General features: G+C 41.0%; 15 non-coding genes and 13 pseudogenes across 15 annotated transcripts; all 28 read right to left on the reverse strand.

Annotated features, from left to right (window-relative positions):
- Positions 1 to 408: 408 nt before the first annotated feature.
- Positions 409 to 527, reverse strand: LOC128005897 (5S ribosomal RNA). Its single transcript, XR_008178537.1, has one exon. It is a non-coding gene; the product is annotated as a 5S ribosomal RNA (ribosomal RNA).
- Positions 528 to 902: 375 nt separating this feature from the next.
- On the reverse strand, positions 903 to 1,021 carry LOC128006993 (uncharacterized; annotated as a pseudogene).
- Positions 1,022 to 1,526: 505 nt separating this feature from the next.
- On the reverse strand, positions 1,527 to 1,645 carry LOC128005568 (5S ribosomal RNA). The gene has a single exon (XR_008178209.1). It is a non-coding gene; the product is annotated as a 5S ribosomal RNA (ribosomal RNA).
- A 221-nt stretch (positions 1,646 to 1,866) lies between these two features.
- LOC128006325 (5S ribosomal RNA) lies at positions 1,867 to 1,985 on the reverse strand. The gene has a single exon (XR_008178953.1). It is a non-coding gene; the product is annotated as a 5S ribosomal RNA (ribosomal RNA).
- Positions 1,986 to 2,363: 378 nt separating this feature from the next.
- LOC128006995 (uncharacterized) lies at positions 2,364 to 2,482 on the reverse strand (annotated as a pseudogene).
- A 507-nt stretch (positions 2,483 to 2,989) lies between these two features.
- Positions 2,990 to 3,108, reverse strand: LOC128005898 (5S ribosomal RNA). Its single transcript, XR_008178538.1, has one exon. It is a non-coding gene; the product is annotated as a 5S ribosomal RNA (ribosomal RNA).
- Positions 3,109 to 3,329: 221 nt separating this feature from the next.
- On the reverse strand, positions 3,330 to 3,448 carry LOC128004585 (5S ribosomal RNA). The gene has a single exon (XR_008177272.1). It is a non-coding gene; the product is annotated as a 5S ribosomal RNA (ribosomal RNA).
- A 505-nt stretch (positions 3,449 to 3,953) lies between these two features.
- LOC128005990 (5S ribosomal RNA) lies at positions 3,954 to 4,072 on the reverse strand. The gene has a single exon (XR_008178625.1). It is a non-coding gene; the product is annotated as a 5S ribosomal RNA (ribosomal RNA).
- Positions 4,073 to 4,293: 221 nt separating this feature from the next.
- Positions 4,294 to 4,412, reverse strand: LOC128007108 (uncharacterized; annotated as a pseudogene).
- Positions 4,413 to 4,918: 506 nt separating this feature from the next.
- On the reverse strand, positions 4,919 to 5,037 carry LOC128006934 (uncharacterized; annotated as a pseudogene).
- Positions 5,038 to 5,552: 515 nt separating this feature from the next.
- On the reverse strand, positions 5,553 to 5,671 carry LOC128006722 (uncharacterized; annotated as a pseudogene).
- Positions 5,672 to 5,755: 84 nt separating this feature from the next.
- On the reverse strand, positions 5,756 to 5,874 carry LOC128007414 (uncharacterized; annotated as a pseudogene).
- A 222-nt stretch (positions 5,875 to 6,096) lies between these two features.
- Positions 6,097 to 6,215, reverse strand: LOC128006935 (uncharacterized; annotated as a pseudogene).
- A 221-nt stretch (positions 6,216 to 6,436) lies between these two features.
- Positions 6,437 to 6,555, reverse strand: LOC128006326 (5S ribosomal RNA). The gene has a single exon (XR_008178954.1). It is a non-coding gene; the product is annotated as a 5S ribosomal RNA (ribosomal RNA).
- A 380-nt stretch (positions 6,556 to 6,935) lies between these two features.
- On the reverse strand, positions 6,936 to 7,054 carry LOC128006996 (uncharacterized; annotated as a pseudogene).
- Positions 7,055 to 7,561: 507 nt separating this feature from the next.
- Positions 7,562 to 7,680, reverse strand: LOC128005899 (5S ribosomal RNA). The gene has a single exon (XR_008178539.1). It is a non-coding gene; the product is annotated as a 5S ribosomal RNA (ribosomal RNA).
- Positions 7,681 to 7,901: 221 nt separating this feature from the next.
- On the reverse strand, positions 7,902 to 8,020 carry LOC128004586 (5S ribosomal RNA). The gene has a single exon (XR_008177273.1). It is a non-coding gene; the product is annotated as a 5S ribosomal RNA (ribosomal RNA).
- Positions 8,021 to 8,533: 513 nt separating this feature from the next.
- LOC128005991 (5S ribosomal RNA) lies at positions 8,534 to 8,652 on the reverse strand. Its single transcript, XR_008178626.1, has one exon. It is a non-coding gene; the product is annotated as a 5S ribosomal RNA (ribosomal RNA).
- A 221-nt stretch (positions 8,653 to 8,873) lies between these two features.
- Positions 8,874 to 8,992, reverse strand: LOC128007109 (uncharacterized; annotated as a pseudogene).
- Positions 8,993 to 9,497: 505 nt separating this feature from the next.
- On the reverse strand, positions 9,498 to 9,616 carry LOC128007045 (uncharacterized; annotated as a pseudogene).
- Positions 9,617 to 9,985: 369 nt separating this feature from the next.
- Positions 9,986 to 10,104, reverse strand: LOC128006997 (uncharacterized; annotated as a pseudogene).
- Positions 10,105 to 10,610: 506 nt separating this feature from the next.
- On the reverse strand, positions 10,611 to 10,729 carry LOC128005176 (5S ribosomal RNA). The gene has a single exon (XR_008177836.1). It is a non-coding gene; the product is annotated as a 5S ribosomal RNA (ribosomal RNA).
- Positions 10,730 to 10,950: 221 nt separating this feature from the next.
- On the reverse strand, positions 10,951 to 11,069 carry LOC128006250 (5S ribosomal RNA). Its single transcript, XR_008178879.1, has one exon. It is a non-coding gene; the product is annotated as a 5S ribosomal RNA (ribosomal RNA).
- Positions 11,070 to 11,290: 221 nt separating this feature from the next.
- Positions 11,291 to 11,409, reverse strand: LOC128004883 (5S ribosomal RNA). The gene has a single exon (XR_008177557.1). It is a non-coding gene; the product is annotated as a 5S ribosomal RNA (ribosomal RNA).
- Positions 11,410 to 11,919: 510 nt separating this feature from the next.
- On the reverse strand, positions 11,920 to 12,038 carry LOC128005992 (5S ribosomal RNA). The gene has a single exon (XR_008178627.1). It is a non-coding gene; the product is annotated as a 5S ribosomal RNA (ribosomal RNA).
- Positions 12,039 to 12,411: 373 nt separating this feature from the next.
- On the reverse strand, positions 12,412 to 12,530 carry LOC128006998 (uncharacterized; annotated as a pseudogene).
- Positions 12,531 to 12,752: 222 nt separating this feature from the next.
- LOC128005900 (5S ribosomal RNA) lies at positions 12,753 to 12,871 on the reverse strand. The gene has a single exon (XR_008178540.1). It is a non-coding gene; the product is annotated as a 5S ribosomal RNA (ribosomal RNA).
- A 377-nt stretch (positions 12,872 to 13,248) lies between these two features.
- Positions 13,249 to 13,367, reverse strand: LOC128006999 (uncharacterized; annotated as a pseudogene).
- Between the last annotated feature and the right edge of the window lie 295 nt (positions 13,368 to 13,662).

The following is a 13,662-nucleotide window of genomic DNA, read 5'->3' on the forward strand; positions in this document are numbered from 1 at the left end:
TTCCTAGGCAGTCTCTCATCAAAGTACTAACCAGACCTAAACCTGCTAAGATTCAGAGATCAGGCATTGACTTTTTTTGTGTTTGTTTTTTTTTTATGAAAGATTATTATATAATTCGTGAAATTTTCCAAAAGATTAAAGCACCTGGTATTCCCAGGCAGTCTACCATCCATGAAGTAAACCATGCCCGAACCTGCTAATATTCAGAGGTCGGGCATTGACTATATTTTTTGGCAAAATTATTATATACTAAGTGAAAAATGTCCAAAAAGCTTACAGCACCTGGTATTCCCAGGCGGTCTCCAATCCAAGTACTAACCAGACCTAAACCTGCTAAGATTCAGAGATCAGGGCTTTGACTCTATTTTTTGGCAAAATTATTATATACTAAGTGAAAAATGTCCAAAAAGCTTACAGCACCTGGTATTCCGAGGCGGTCTCCCATCCAAGTACCAACCAGGCCCAAACCTGCTTAGCTTCCAAGATCAGACGAGATGGGGCATAGCCAGGTTGGTATGACCGTAAGCCAAGACTGCTGCAAAGAGAGGGCTATTTAAAGACCGACCAATCTAATCACCAGTACATTATATAAGTAGGAAAGAAAACCCAAAAGCTTAAAGCACCTGGTATTCCTAGGCAGTCTCTCATCAAAGTACTAAACAGACCTAAACCTGCTAAGATTCAGAGATCGGGCATTGACTTTTTTTTATTTATTTTTTTTTTTTTTATGAAAGATTATTATATAATTCGTGAAATTTTCCAAAAGATTAAAGCACCTGGTATTCCCAGGCAGTCTCCCATCCATGAAGTAAACCATGCCCGAAACTGCTAATATTCAGAGGTCGGGCATTGACTATATTTTTTGGCAAAATGATTAGATACTAAGTGAAAAATGTCCAAAAAGCTTACAGCACCTGTTATTCCGAGGCGGTCTCCCATCCAAGTACCAACAAGGCCCAAACCTGCTTAGCTTCCGAGATCAGACGAGATGGGGCATAGCCAGGTTGGTATGACCGTAAGCCAAGACTGCTGCAAAGAGAGGGCTATTTAAAGACCGACCAATCTAATCACCAGTACATTATATAGGTAGGAAAGAAAACCCAAAAGCTTAAAGCACCTGGTATTCCTAGGCAGTCTCTCATCAAAGTACTAACCAGACCTAAACCTGCTAAGATTCAGAGATCGGGCATTGACTCTTTTTTTTTTTTTTTTAATGAAAGATTATTATATAATTAGTGAAATTTTCCAAAAGATTAAAGCACCTGGTATTCCCAGGCAGTCTCCCATCCATGAAGTAAACCATGCCCGAACCTGCTAATATTCAGAGGTCGGGCATTGACTATATTTTTTGGCTAAATTATTATATACTAAGTGAAAAATGTCCAAAAAGCTTACAGCACCTGGTATTCCCAGGCGGTCTCCAATCCAAGTACTAACCAGACCTAAACCTGCTAAGATTCAGAGATCAGGGCTTTGACTCTATTTTTTGGCAAAATTATTATATACTAAGTGAAAAATGTCCAAAAAGCTTACAGCACCTGGTATTCCGAGGCGGTCTCCCATCCAAGTACCAACCAGGCCCAAACCTGCTTAGCTTCCAAGATCAGACGAGATGGGGCATAGCCAGGTTGGTATGGCCGTAAGCCAAGACTGCTGCAAAGAGAGGGCTATTTAAAGACCGACCAATCTAATCACCAGTACATTATATAGGTAGGAAAGAAAACCCAAAAGATTAAAGCACCTGGTATTCCCAGGCAGTCCCCCATCCATGTACTAACCAGGCCCAAACCTGCTAAGATTCAGAGATCGGGCATTGACTCTATTATTTGACAAAATTATTATATACTAAGTGAAAAATGTCCAAAAAGTTTACAGCACCTGGTATTCCCATGCGGTCTCCCATCCAAGTACTAACCAGGCCCAAACCTGCTTAGCTTCCGAGATCAGACGAGATGGGGCATAGCCAGGTTGGTATGGACGTAAGCCAAGACTGCTGCAAAGAGAGGGCTATTTAAAGACCGACCAATCTAATCACCAGTACATTATATAAGTAGGCAAGAAAACCCAACATCTTAAAGCACCTGGTATTCCTAGGCAGTCTCTCATCAAAGTACTAACCAGACCTAAACCTGCTAAGATTCAGAGATCGGGCGTTGACTTTTTTTTTTTTTTTTTTTTTTTTTTTTTTATGAAAGATTATTATATAATTCGTGAAATTTTCCAAAAGATTAAAGCACCTGGTATTCCCAGGCAGTCTCCCATCCATGAAGTAAACCATGCCCGAAACTGCTAATATTCAGAGGTCGGGCATTGACTATATTTTTTGGCAAAATGATTATATACTAAGTGAAAAATGTCCAAAAAGCTTACAGCACCTGTTATTCCGAGGCGGTCTCCCATCCAAGTACCAACAAGGCCCAAACCTGCTTAGCTTCCGAGATCAGACGAGATGGGGCATAGCCAGGTTGGTATGACCGTAAGCCAAGACTGCTGCAAAGAGAGGGCTATTTAAAGACCGACCAATCTAATCACCAGTACATTATATAGGTAGGAAAGAAAACCCAAAAGCTTAAAGCACCTGGTATTCCTAGGCAGTCTCTCATCAAAGTACTAACCAGACCTAAACCTGCTAAGATTCAGAGATCGGGCATTGACTCTTTTTTTTTTTTTTTTTTAATGAAAGATTATTATATAATTAGTGAAATTTTCCAAAAGATTAAAGCACCTGGTATTCCCAGGCAGTCTCCCATCCATGAAGTAAACCATGCCCGAACCTGCTAATATTCAGAGGTCGGGCATTGACTATATTTTTTGGCTAAATTATTATATACTAAGTGAAAAATGTCCAAAAAGCTTACAGCACCTTGTATTCCCAGGAGGTCTCCAATCCAAGTACTAACCAGACCTAAACCTGCTAAGATTCAGAGATCAGGGCTTTGACTCTATTTTTTGGCAAAATTATTATATACTAAGTGAAAAATGTCCAAAAAGCTTACAGCACCTGGTATTCCGAGGCGGTCTCCCATCCAAGTACCAACCAGGCCCAAACCTGCTTAGCTTCCAAGATCAGACGAGATGGGGCATAGCCAGGTTGGTATGACCGTAAGCCAAGACTGCTGCAAAGAGAGGGCTATTTAAAGACCGACCAATCTAATCACCAGTACATTATATAGGTAGGAAAGAAAACCCAAAAGATTAAAGCACCTGGTATTCCCAGGCAGTCTCCCATCCATGTACTAACCAGGCCCAAACCTGCTAAGATTCAGAGATCGGGCATTGACTGTATTATTTGACAAAATAATTATATACTAAGTGAAAAATGTCCAAAAAGCTTACAGCACCTGGTATTCCCAGGCGGTCTCCCATCCAAGTACTAACCAGGCCCAAACCTGCTTAGCTTCCGAGATCAGACGAGTTGGGGCATAGCCAGGTTGGTATGGCCGTAAGCGAAGACTGCTGCAAAGAGAGGGCTATTTAAAGACCAGCCAATCTAATCGCCAGTACATTATATAAGTAGGAAAGAAAACCCAAAAGCTTAAAGCACCTGGTATTCCTAGGCAGTCTCTCATCAAAGTACTAACCAGACCTAAACCTGCTAAGATTCAGAGATCGGGCATTGACTTTTTTTTTTTTTTTTTTAATGAAAGATTATTATATAATTCGTAAAAGTTTCCAAAAGATTAAAGCACCTGGTATTCCCAGGCAGTCTCCCATCCATGAAGTAAACCATGCCCGAACCTGCTAATATTCAGAGGTCGGGCATTGACTATATTTTTTGGTAAAATTATTATATACTAAGTGAAAAATGTCCAAAAAGCTTACAGCGCCTGGTATTCCGAGGCGGTCTCCCATCCAAGTACTAACCAGACCTAAACCTGCTAAGATTCAGAGATCAGGGCATTGACTCTATTTTTTGGCAAAATTATTATATACTAAGTGAAAAATGTCCAAAAAGCTTACAGCACCTGGTATTCCGAGGCGGTCTCCCATCCAAGTACCAACCAGGCCCAAACCTGCTTAGCTTCCGAGATCAGACGAGATGGGGCATAGCCAGGTTGGTATGACCGTAAGCCAAGACTGCTGCAAAGAGAGGGCTATTTAAAGACCGACCAATCTAATCACAAGTACATTATATAAGTAGGAAAGAAAACCCGAAAGCTTAAAGCACCTGGTATTCCTAGGCAGTCTCTCATCAAAGTACTAACCAGACCTAAACCTGCTAAGATTAAGAGATCGGGCATTGACTCTATTTTTTGGCAAAATTATTATATACTAAGTGAAAAATTTCCAAAAAGCTTACAGCACCTGTTATTCCGAGGCGGTCTACCATCCAAGTACCAACCAGGCCCAAACCTGCTTAGCTTCCGAGATCAGACGAGATGGGGCATAGCCAGGTTGGTATGAACGTAAGCAAAGACTGCTGCAAAGAGAGGGCTATTTAAAGACCGACCAATCTAATCACCAGTACATTATATAAGTAGGAAAGAAAACCCAAAATCTTAAACCACCTGGTATTCCTAGGCAGTCTCTCATCAAAGTACTAACCAGACCTAAACCTGCTAAGATTCAGAGATCGGGCATTGACTTTTTTTTTTTTTTTTTTTAATGAAAGATTATTATATAATTTGTGAAATTTTCCAAAAGATTAAAGCACCTGGTATTCCCAGGCAGTCTCCCATCCATGAAGTAAACCATGCCCGAACCTGCTAATATTCAGAGGTCGGGGATTGACTATATTTTTTGGCAAAATTATTATATACTAAGTGAAAAATGTCCAAAAAGCTTACAGCACCTGGTATTCCCAGGCGGTCTCCAATCCAAGTACTAACCAGACCTAAACCTGCTAAGATTCAGAGATCAGGGCATTGACTCTATTTTTTGGCAAAATTATTATATACTAAGTGAAAAATGTCCAAAAAGCTTACAGCACCTGTTATTCCGAGGCGGTCTCCCATCCCAGTACCAACAAGGCCCAAACCTGCTTAGCTTCCGAGATCAGACGAGATGGGGCATAGCCAGGTTGGTATGACCGTAAGCCAAGACTGCTGCAAAGAGAGGGCTATTTAAAGACCGACCAATCTAATCACCAGTACATTATATAGGTAGGAAAGAAAACCCAAAAGCTTAAAGCACCTGGTATTCCTAGGCAGTCTCTCATCAAAGTACTAACCATACCTAAACCTGCTAAGATTCAGAGATCGGGCATTGACTTTTTTTTTTTTTTTTTTTTTTTTTTTTAATGAAAGATTATTATATAATTCGTGAAATTTTCCAAAAGATTAAAGCACCTGGTATTCCCAGGCAGTCTCCCATCCATGAAGTAAACCATGCCCGAACCTGCTAATATTCAGAGGTCGGGCATTGACTATATTTTTTGGTAAAATTATTATATACTAAGTGAAAAATGTCCAAAAAGCTTACAGCGCCTGGTATTCCGAGGCGGTCTCCCATCCAAGTACTAACCAGACCTAAACCTGCTAAGATTCAGAGATCAGGGCATTGACTCTATTTTTTGGCAAAATTATTATATACTAAGTGAAAAATGTCCAAAAAGCTTACAGCACCTGGTATTCCGAGGCGGTCTCCCATCCCAGTACCAACAAGGCCCAAACCTGCTTAGCTTCCGAGATCAGACGAGATGGGGCATAGCCAGGTTGGTATGACCGTAAGCCAAGACTGCTGCAAAGAGAGGGCTATTTAAAGACCGACCAATCTAATCACCAGTACATTATATAGGTAGGAAAGAAAACCCAAAAGCTTAAAGCACCTGGTATTCCTAGGCAGTCTCTCATCAAAGTACTAACCAGACCTAAACCTGCTTAGCTTCCGAGATCAGACGAGATGGGGCATAGCCAGGTTGGTATGACCGTAAGCCAAGACTGCTGCAAAGAGAGGGCTATTTAAAGACCGACCAATCTAATCACCAGTACATTATATAGGTAGGAAAGAAAACCCAAAAGCTTAAAGCACCTGGTATTCCTAGGCAGTCTCCCATCCATGAAGTAAACCATGCCCGAACCTGCTAATATTCAGAGGTCGGGCATTGACTATATTTTTTGGCAAAATGATTATATACTAAGTGAAAAATGTCCAAAAAGCTTACAGCACCTGTTATTCCGAGGCGGTCTCCCATCCCAGTACCAACAAGGCCCAAACCTGCTTAGCTTCCGAGATCAGACGAGATGGGGCATAGCCAGGTTGGTATGACCGTAAGCCAAGACTGCTGCAAAGAGAGGGCTATTTAAAGACCGACCAATCTAATCACCAGTACATTATATAGGTAGGAAAGAAAACCCAAAAGCTTAAAGCACCTGGTATTCCTAGGCAGTCTCTCATCAAAGTACTAACCAGACCTAAACCTGCTAAGATTCAGAGATCGGGCATTGACTCTATTATTTGACAAAATTATTATATACTAAGTGAAAAATGTCCAAAAAGTTTACAGCACCTGGTATTCCCATGCGGTCTCCCATCCAAGTACTAACCAGGCCCAAACCTGCTTAGCTTCCGAGATCAGACGAGATGGGGCATAGCCAGGTTGGTATGGACGTAAGCCAAGACTGCTGCAAAGAGAGGGCTATTTAAAGACCGACCAATCTAATCACCAGTACATTATATAAGTAGGCAAGAAAACCCAACATCTTAAAGCACCTGGTATTCCTAGGCAGTCTCTCATCAAAGTACTAACCAGACCTAAACCTGCTAAGATTCAGAGATCGGGCGTTGACTTTTTTTTTTTTTTTTTTTTTTTTTTTTTTTTATGAAAGATTATTATATAATTCGTGAAATTTTCCAAAAGATTAAAGCACCTGGTATTCCCAGGCAGTCTCCCATCCATGAAGTAAACCATGCCCGAAACTGCTAATATTCAGAGGTCGGGCATTGACTATATTTTTTGGCAAAATGATTATATACTAAGTGAAAAATGTCCAAAAAGCTTACAGCACCTGTTATTCCGAGGCGGTCTCCCATCCAAGTACCAACAAGGCCCAAACCTGCTTAGCTTCCGAGATCAGACGAGATGGGGCATAGCCAGGTTGGTATGACCGTAAGCCAAGACTGCTGCAAAGAGAGGGCTATTTAAAGACCGACCAATCTAATCACCAGTACATTATATAGGTAGGAAAGAAAACCCAAAAGCTTAAAGCACCTGGTATTCCTAGGCAGTCTCTCATCAAAGTACTAACCAGACCTAAACCTGCTAAGATTCAGAGATCGGGCATTGACTCTTTTTTTTTTTTTTTTTTAATGAAAGATTATTATATAATTAGTGAAATTTTCCAAAAGATTAAAGCACCTGGTATTCCCAGGCAGTCTCCCATCCATGAAGTAAACCATGCCCGAACCTGCTAATATTCAGAGGTCGGGCATTGACTATATTTTTTGGCTAAATTATTATATACTAAGTGAAAAATGTCCAAAAAGCTTACAGCACCTTGTATTCCCAGGAGGTCTCCAATCCAAGTACTAACCAGACCTAAACCTGCTAAGATTCAGAGATCAGGGCTTTGACTCTATTTTTTGGCAAAATTATTATATACTAAGTGAAAAATGTCCAAAAAGCTTACAGCACCTGGTATTCCGAGGCGGTCTCCCATCCAAGTACCAACCAGGCCCAAACCTGCTTAGCTTCCAAGATCAGACGAGATGGGGCATAGCCAGGTTGGTATGACCGTAAGCCAAGACTGCTGCAAAGAGAGGGCTATTTAAAGACCGACCAATCTAATCACCAGTACATTATATAGGTAGGAAAGAAAACCCAAAAGATTAAAGCACCTGGTATTCCCAGGCAGTCTCCCATCCATGTACTAACCAGGCCCAAACCTGCTAAGATTCAGAGATCGGGCATTGACTGTATTATTTGACAAAATAATTATATACTAAGTGAAAAATGTCCAAAAAGCTTACAGCACCTGGTATTCCCAGGCGGTCTCCCATCCAAGTACTAACCAGGCCCAAACCTGCTTAGCTTCCGAGATCAGACGAGTTGGGGCATAGCCAGGTTGGTATGGCCGTAAGCGAAGACTGCTGCAAAGAGAGGGCTATTTAAAGACCAGCCAATCTAATCGCCAGTACATTATATAAGTAGGAAAGAAAACCCAAAAGCTTAAAGCACCTGGTATTCCTAGGCAGTCTCTCATCAAAGTACTAACCAGACCTAAACCTGCTAAGATTCAGAGATCGGGCATTGACTTTTTTTTTTTTTTTTTTTTTTTTTTAATGAAAGATTATTATATAATTCGTAAAAGTTTCCAAAAGATTAAAGCACCTGGTATTCCCAGGCAGTCTCCCATCCATGAAGTAAACCATGCCCGAACCTGCTAATATTCAGAGGTCGGGCATTGACTATATTTTTTGGTAAAATTATTATATACTAAGTGAAAAATGTCCAAAAAGCTTACAGCGCCTGGTATTCCGAGGCGGTCTCCCATCCAAGTACTAACCAGACCTAAACCTGCTAAGATTCAGAGATCAGGGCATTGACTCTATTTTTTGGCAAAATTATTATATACTAAGTGAAAAATGTCCAAAAAGCTTACAGCACCTGGTATTCCGAGGCGGTCTCCCATCCAAGTACCAACCAGGCCCAAACCTGCTTAGCTTCCGAGATCAGACGAGATGGGGCATAGCCAGGTTGGTATGACCGTAAGCCAAGACTGCTGCAAAGAGAGGGCTATTTAAAGACCGACCAATCTAATCACAAGTACATTATATAAGTAGGAAAGAAAACCCGAAAGCTTAAAGCACCTGGTATTCCTAGGCAGTCTCTCATCAAAGTACTAACCAGACCTAAACCTGCTAAGATTAAGAGATCGGGCATTGACTCTATTTTTTGGCAAAATTATTATATACTAAGTGAAAAATTTCCAAAAAGCTTACAGCACCTGTTATTCCGAGGCGGTCTACCATCCAAGTACCAACCAGGCCCAAACCTGCTTAGCTTCCGAGATCAGACGAGATGGGGCATAGCCAGGTTGGTATGAACGTAAGCAAAGACTGCTGCAAAGAGAGGGCTATTTAAAGACCGACCAATCTAATCACCAGTACATTATATAAGTAGGAAAGAAAACCCAAAATCTTAAACCACCTGGTATTCCTAGGCAGTCTCTCATCAAAGTACTAACCAGACCTAAACCTGCTAAGATTCAGAGATCGGGCATTGACTTTTTTTTTTTTTTTTTTAATGAAAGATTATTATATAATTTGTGAAATTTTCCAAAAGATTAAAGCACCTGGTATTCCCAGGCAGTCTCCCATCCATGAAGTAAACCATGCCCGAACCTGCTAATATTCAGAGGTCGGGCATTGACTATATTTTTTGGCAAAATTATTATATACTAAGTGAAAAATGTCCAAAAAGCTTACAGCACCTGGTATTCCCAGGCGGTCTCCAATCCAAGTACTAACCAGACCTAAACCTGCTAAGATTCAGAGATCAGGGCTTTGACTCTATTTTTTGGCAAAATTATTATATACTAAGTGAAAAATGTCCAAAAAGCTTACAGCACCTGTTATTCCGAGGCGGTCTCCCATCCCGGTACCAACAAGGCCCAAACCTGCTTAGCTTCCGAGATCAGACGAGATGGGGCATAGCCAGGTTGGTATGACCGTAAGCCAAGACTGCTGCAAAGAGAGGGCTATTTAAAGACCGACCAATCTAATCACCAGTACATTATATAGGTAGGAAAGAAAACCCAAAAGCTTAAAGCACCTGGTATTCCTAGGCAGTCTCTCATCAAAGTACTAACCAGACCTAAACCTGCTAAGATTCAGAGATCGGGCATTGACTTTTTTTTTTTTTTTTTTTTTATGAAAGATTATTATATAATTCGTGAAATTTTCCAAAAGATTAAAGCACCTGGTATTCCCAGGCAGTCTCCCATCCATGAAGTAAACCATGCCCGAAACTGCTAATATTCAGAGGTCGGGCATTGACTATATTTTTTGGCAAAATGATTATATACTAAGTGAAAAATGTCCAAAAAGCTTACAGCACCTGTTATTCCGAGGCGGTCTCCCATCCAAGTACCAACAAGGCCCAAACCTGCTTAGCTTCCGAGATCAGACGAGATGGGGCATAGCCAGGTTGGTATGACCGTAAGCCAAGACTGCTGCAAAGAGAGGGCTATTTAAAGACCGACCAATCTAATCACCAGTACATTATATAGGTAGGAAAGAAAACCCAAAAGCTTAAAGCACCTGGTATTCCTAGGCAGTCTCTCATCAAAGTACTAACCAGACCTAAACCTGCTAAGATTCAGAGATCGGGCATTGACTCTTTTTTTTTTTTTTTTTAATGAAAGATTATTATATAATTAGTGAAATTTTCCAAAAGATTAAAGCACCTGGTATTCCCAGGCAGTCTCCCATCCATGAAGTAAACCATGCCCGAACCTGCTAATATTCAGAGGTCGGGCATTGACTATATTTTTTGGCTAAATTATTATATACTAAGTGAAAAATGTCCAAAAAGCTTACAGCACCTGGTATTCCCAGGCGGTCTCCAATCCAAGTACTAACCAGACCTAAACCTGCTAAGATTCAGAGATCAGGGCTTTGACTCTATTTTTTGGCAAAATTATTATATACTAAGTGAAAAATGTCCAAAAAGCTTACAGCACCTGGTATTCCGAGGCGGTCTCCCATCCAAGTACCAACCAGGCCCAAACCTGCTTAGCTTCCAAGATCAGACGAGATAGGGCATAGCCAGGTTGGTATGGCCGTAAGCCAAGACTGCTGCAAAGAGAGGGCTATTTAAAGACCGACCAATCTAATCACCAGTACATTATATAGGTAGGAAAGAAAACCCAAAAGATTAAAGCACCTGGTAATCCCAGGCAGTCTCCCATCCATGTACTAACCAGGCCCAAACCTGCTAAGATTCAGAGATCGGGCATTGACTCTATTATTTGACAAAATTATTATATACTAAGTGAAAAATGTCCAAAAAGTTTACAGCACCTGGTATTCCCATGCGGTCTCCCATCCAAGTACCAACCAGGCCCAAACCTGCTTAGCTTCCAAGATCAGACGAGATGGGGCATAGCCAGGTTGGTATGACCGTAAGCCAAGACTGCTGCAAAGAGAGGGCTATTTAAAGACCGACCAATCTAATCACCAGTACATTATATAGGTAGGAAAGAAAACCCAAAAGATTAAAGCACCTGGTATTCCCAGGCAGTCTCCCATCCATGTACTAACCAGGCCCAAACCTGCTAAGATTCAGAGATCGGGCATTGACTCTATTATTTGACAAAATTATTATATACTAAGTGAAAAATGTCCAAAAAGTTTACAGCACCTGGTATTCCCATGCGGTCTCCCATCCAAGTACTAACCAGGCCCAAACCTGCTTAGCTTCCGAGATCAGACGAGATGGGGCATAGCCAGGTTGGTATGGCCGTAAGCCAAGACTGCTGCAAAGAGAGGGCTATTTAAAGACCGACCAATCTAACCACCAGTACACTATATAAGTAGGAAAGAAAACCCAAAAGCTTAAAGCACCTGGTATTCCTAGGCAGTCTCTCATTAAAGTACTAACCAGACCTAAACCTGCTAAGATTCAGAGATCGGGCATTGACTTTTTTTTTTGTGTTTGTTTTTTTTAATGAAAGATTATTATATAATTCGTGAAATTTTCCAAAAGATTAAAGCACCTGGTATTCCCAGGCAGTCTCCCATCCATGAAGTAAACCATGCCCGAACCTGCTAATATTCAGAGGTCGGGCATTGACTATATTTTTTGGCAAAATTATTCTATACTAAGTGAAAAATGTCCAAAAAGCTTACAGCACCTGGTATTCCCAGGCGGTCTCCAATCCAAGTACTAACCAGACCTAAACCTGCTAAGATTCAGAGATCAGGGCATTGACTCTATTTTTTGGCAAAATTATTATATACTAAGTGAAATATCCAAAAAGCTTACAGCACCTGGTATTCCGAGGCGGTCTCCCATCCAAGTACCAACCAGGCCCAAACCTGCTTAGCTTCCGAGATCAGACGAGATGGGGCATAGCCAGGTTGGTATGACCGTAAGCCAAGACTGCTGCAAAGAGAGGGCTATTTAAAGACCGACCAATCTAATCACCAGTACATTATATAAGTAGGAAAGAAAACCCAAAAGCTTAAAGCACCTGGTATTCCTAGGCAGTCTCTCATCAAAGTACTAACCAGACCTAAACCTGCTAAGATTCAGAGATCGGGCATTGACTTTTTTTTTGTGTTTGTTTTTTTTAATGAAAGATTATTATATAATTCGTGAAATTTTCCAAAAGATTAAAGCACCTGGTATTCCCAGGCAGTCTCCCATCCATGAAGTAAACCATGCCCGAAACTGCTAATATTCAGAGGTCGGGCATTGACTATATTTTTTGGCAAAATGATTATATACTAAGTGAAAAATGTCCAAAAAGCTTACAGCACCTGTTATTCCGAGGCGGTCTCCCATCCAAGTACCAACAAGGCCCAAACCTGCTTAGCTTCCGAGATCAGACGAGATGGGGCATAGCCAGGTTGGTATGACCGTAAGCCAAGACTGCTGCAAAGAGAGGGCTATTTAAAGACCGACCAATCTAATCACCAGTACATTATATAGGTAGGAAAGAAAACCCAAAAGCTTAAAGCACCTGGTATTCCTAGGCAGTCTCTCATCAAAGTACTAACCAGACCTAAACCTGCTAAGATTCAGAGATCAGGGCTTTGACTCTATTTTTTGGCAAAATTATTATATACTAAGTGAAAAATGTCCAAAAAGCTTACAGCACCTGGTATTCCGAGGCGGTCTCCCATCCAAGTACCAACCAGGCCCAAACCTGCTTAGCTTCCAAGATCAGACGAGATGGGGCATAGCCAGGTTGGTATGACCGTAAGCCAAGACTGCTGCAAAGAGAGGGCTATTTAAAGACCGACCAATCTAATCACCAGTACATTATATAAGTAGGAAAGAAAACCCAAAAGCTTAAAGCACCTGGTATTCCTAGGCAGTCTCTCATCAAAGTACTAACCAGACCTAAACCTGCTAAGATTCAGAGATCGGGCGTTGACTTTTTTTTTTTTATTTTTTTTTTTTTTTTATGAAAGATTATTATATAATTCGTGAAATTTTCCAAAAGATTAAAGCACCTGGTATTCCCAGGCAGTCTCCCATCCATGAAGTAAACCATGCCCGAAACTGCTAATATTCAGAGGTCGGGCATTGACTATATTTTTTGGCAAAATGATTATATACTAAGTGAAAAATGTCCAAAAAGCTTACAGCACCTGTTATTCCGAGGCGGTCTCCCATCCAAGTACCAACAAGGCCCAAACCTGCTTAGCTTCCGAGATCAGACGAGATGGGGCATAGCCAGGTTGGTATGACCGTAAGCCAAGACTGCTGCAAAGAGAGGGCTATTTAAAGACCGACCAATCTAATCACCAGTACATTATATAGGTAGGAAAGAAAACCCAAAAGCTTAAAGCACCTGGTATTCCTAGGCAGTCTCTCATCAAAGTACTAACCAGACCTAAACCTGCTAAGATTCAGAGATCGGGCATTGACTCTTTTTTTTTTTTTTTTTTTAATGAAAGATTATTATATAATTAGTGAAATTTTCCAAAAGATTAAAGCACCTGGTATTCCCAGGCAGTCTCCCATCCATGAAGTAAACCATGCCCGAACCT

The sequence above is a fragment of the Carassius gibelio genome, chromosome B22, assembly GCF_023724105.1.
Source record: "Carassius gibelio isolate Cgi1373 ecotype wild population from Czech Republic chromosome B22, carGib1.2-hapl.c, whole genome shotgun sequence".
NCBI classification, from domain to species: Eukaryota; Metazoa; Chordata; class Actinopteri; order Cypriniformes; family Cyprinidae; genus Carassius; species Carassius gibelio.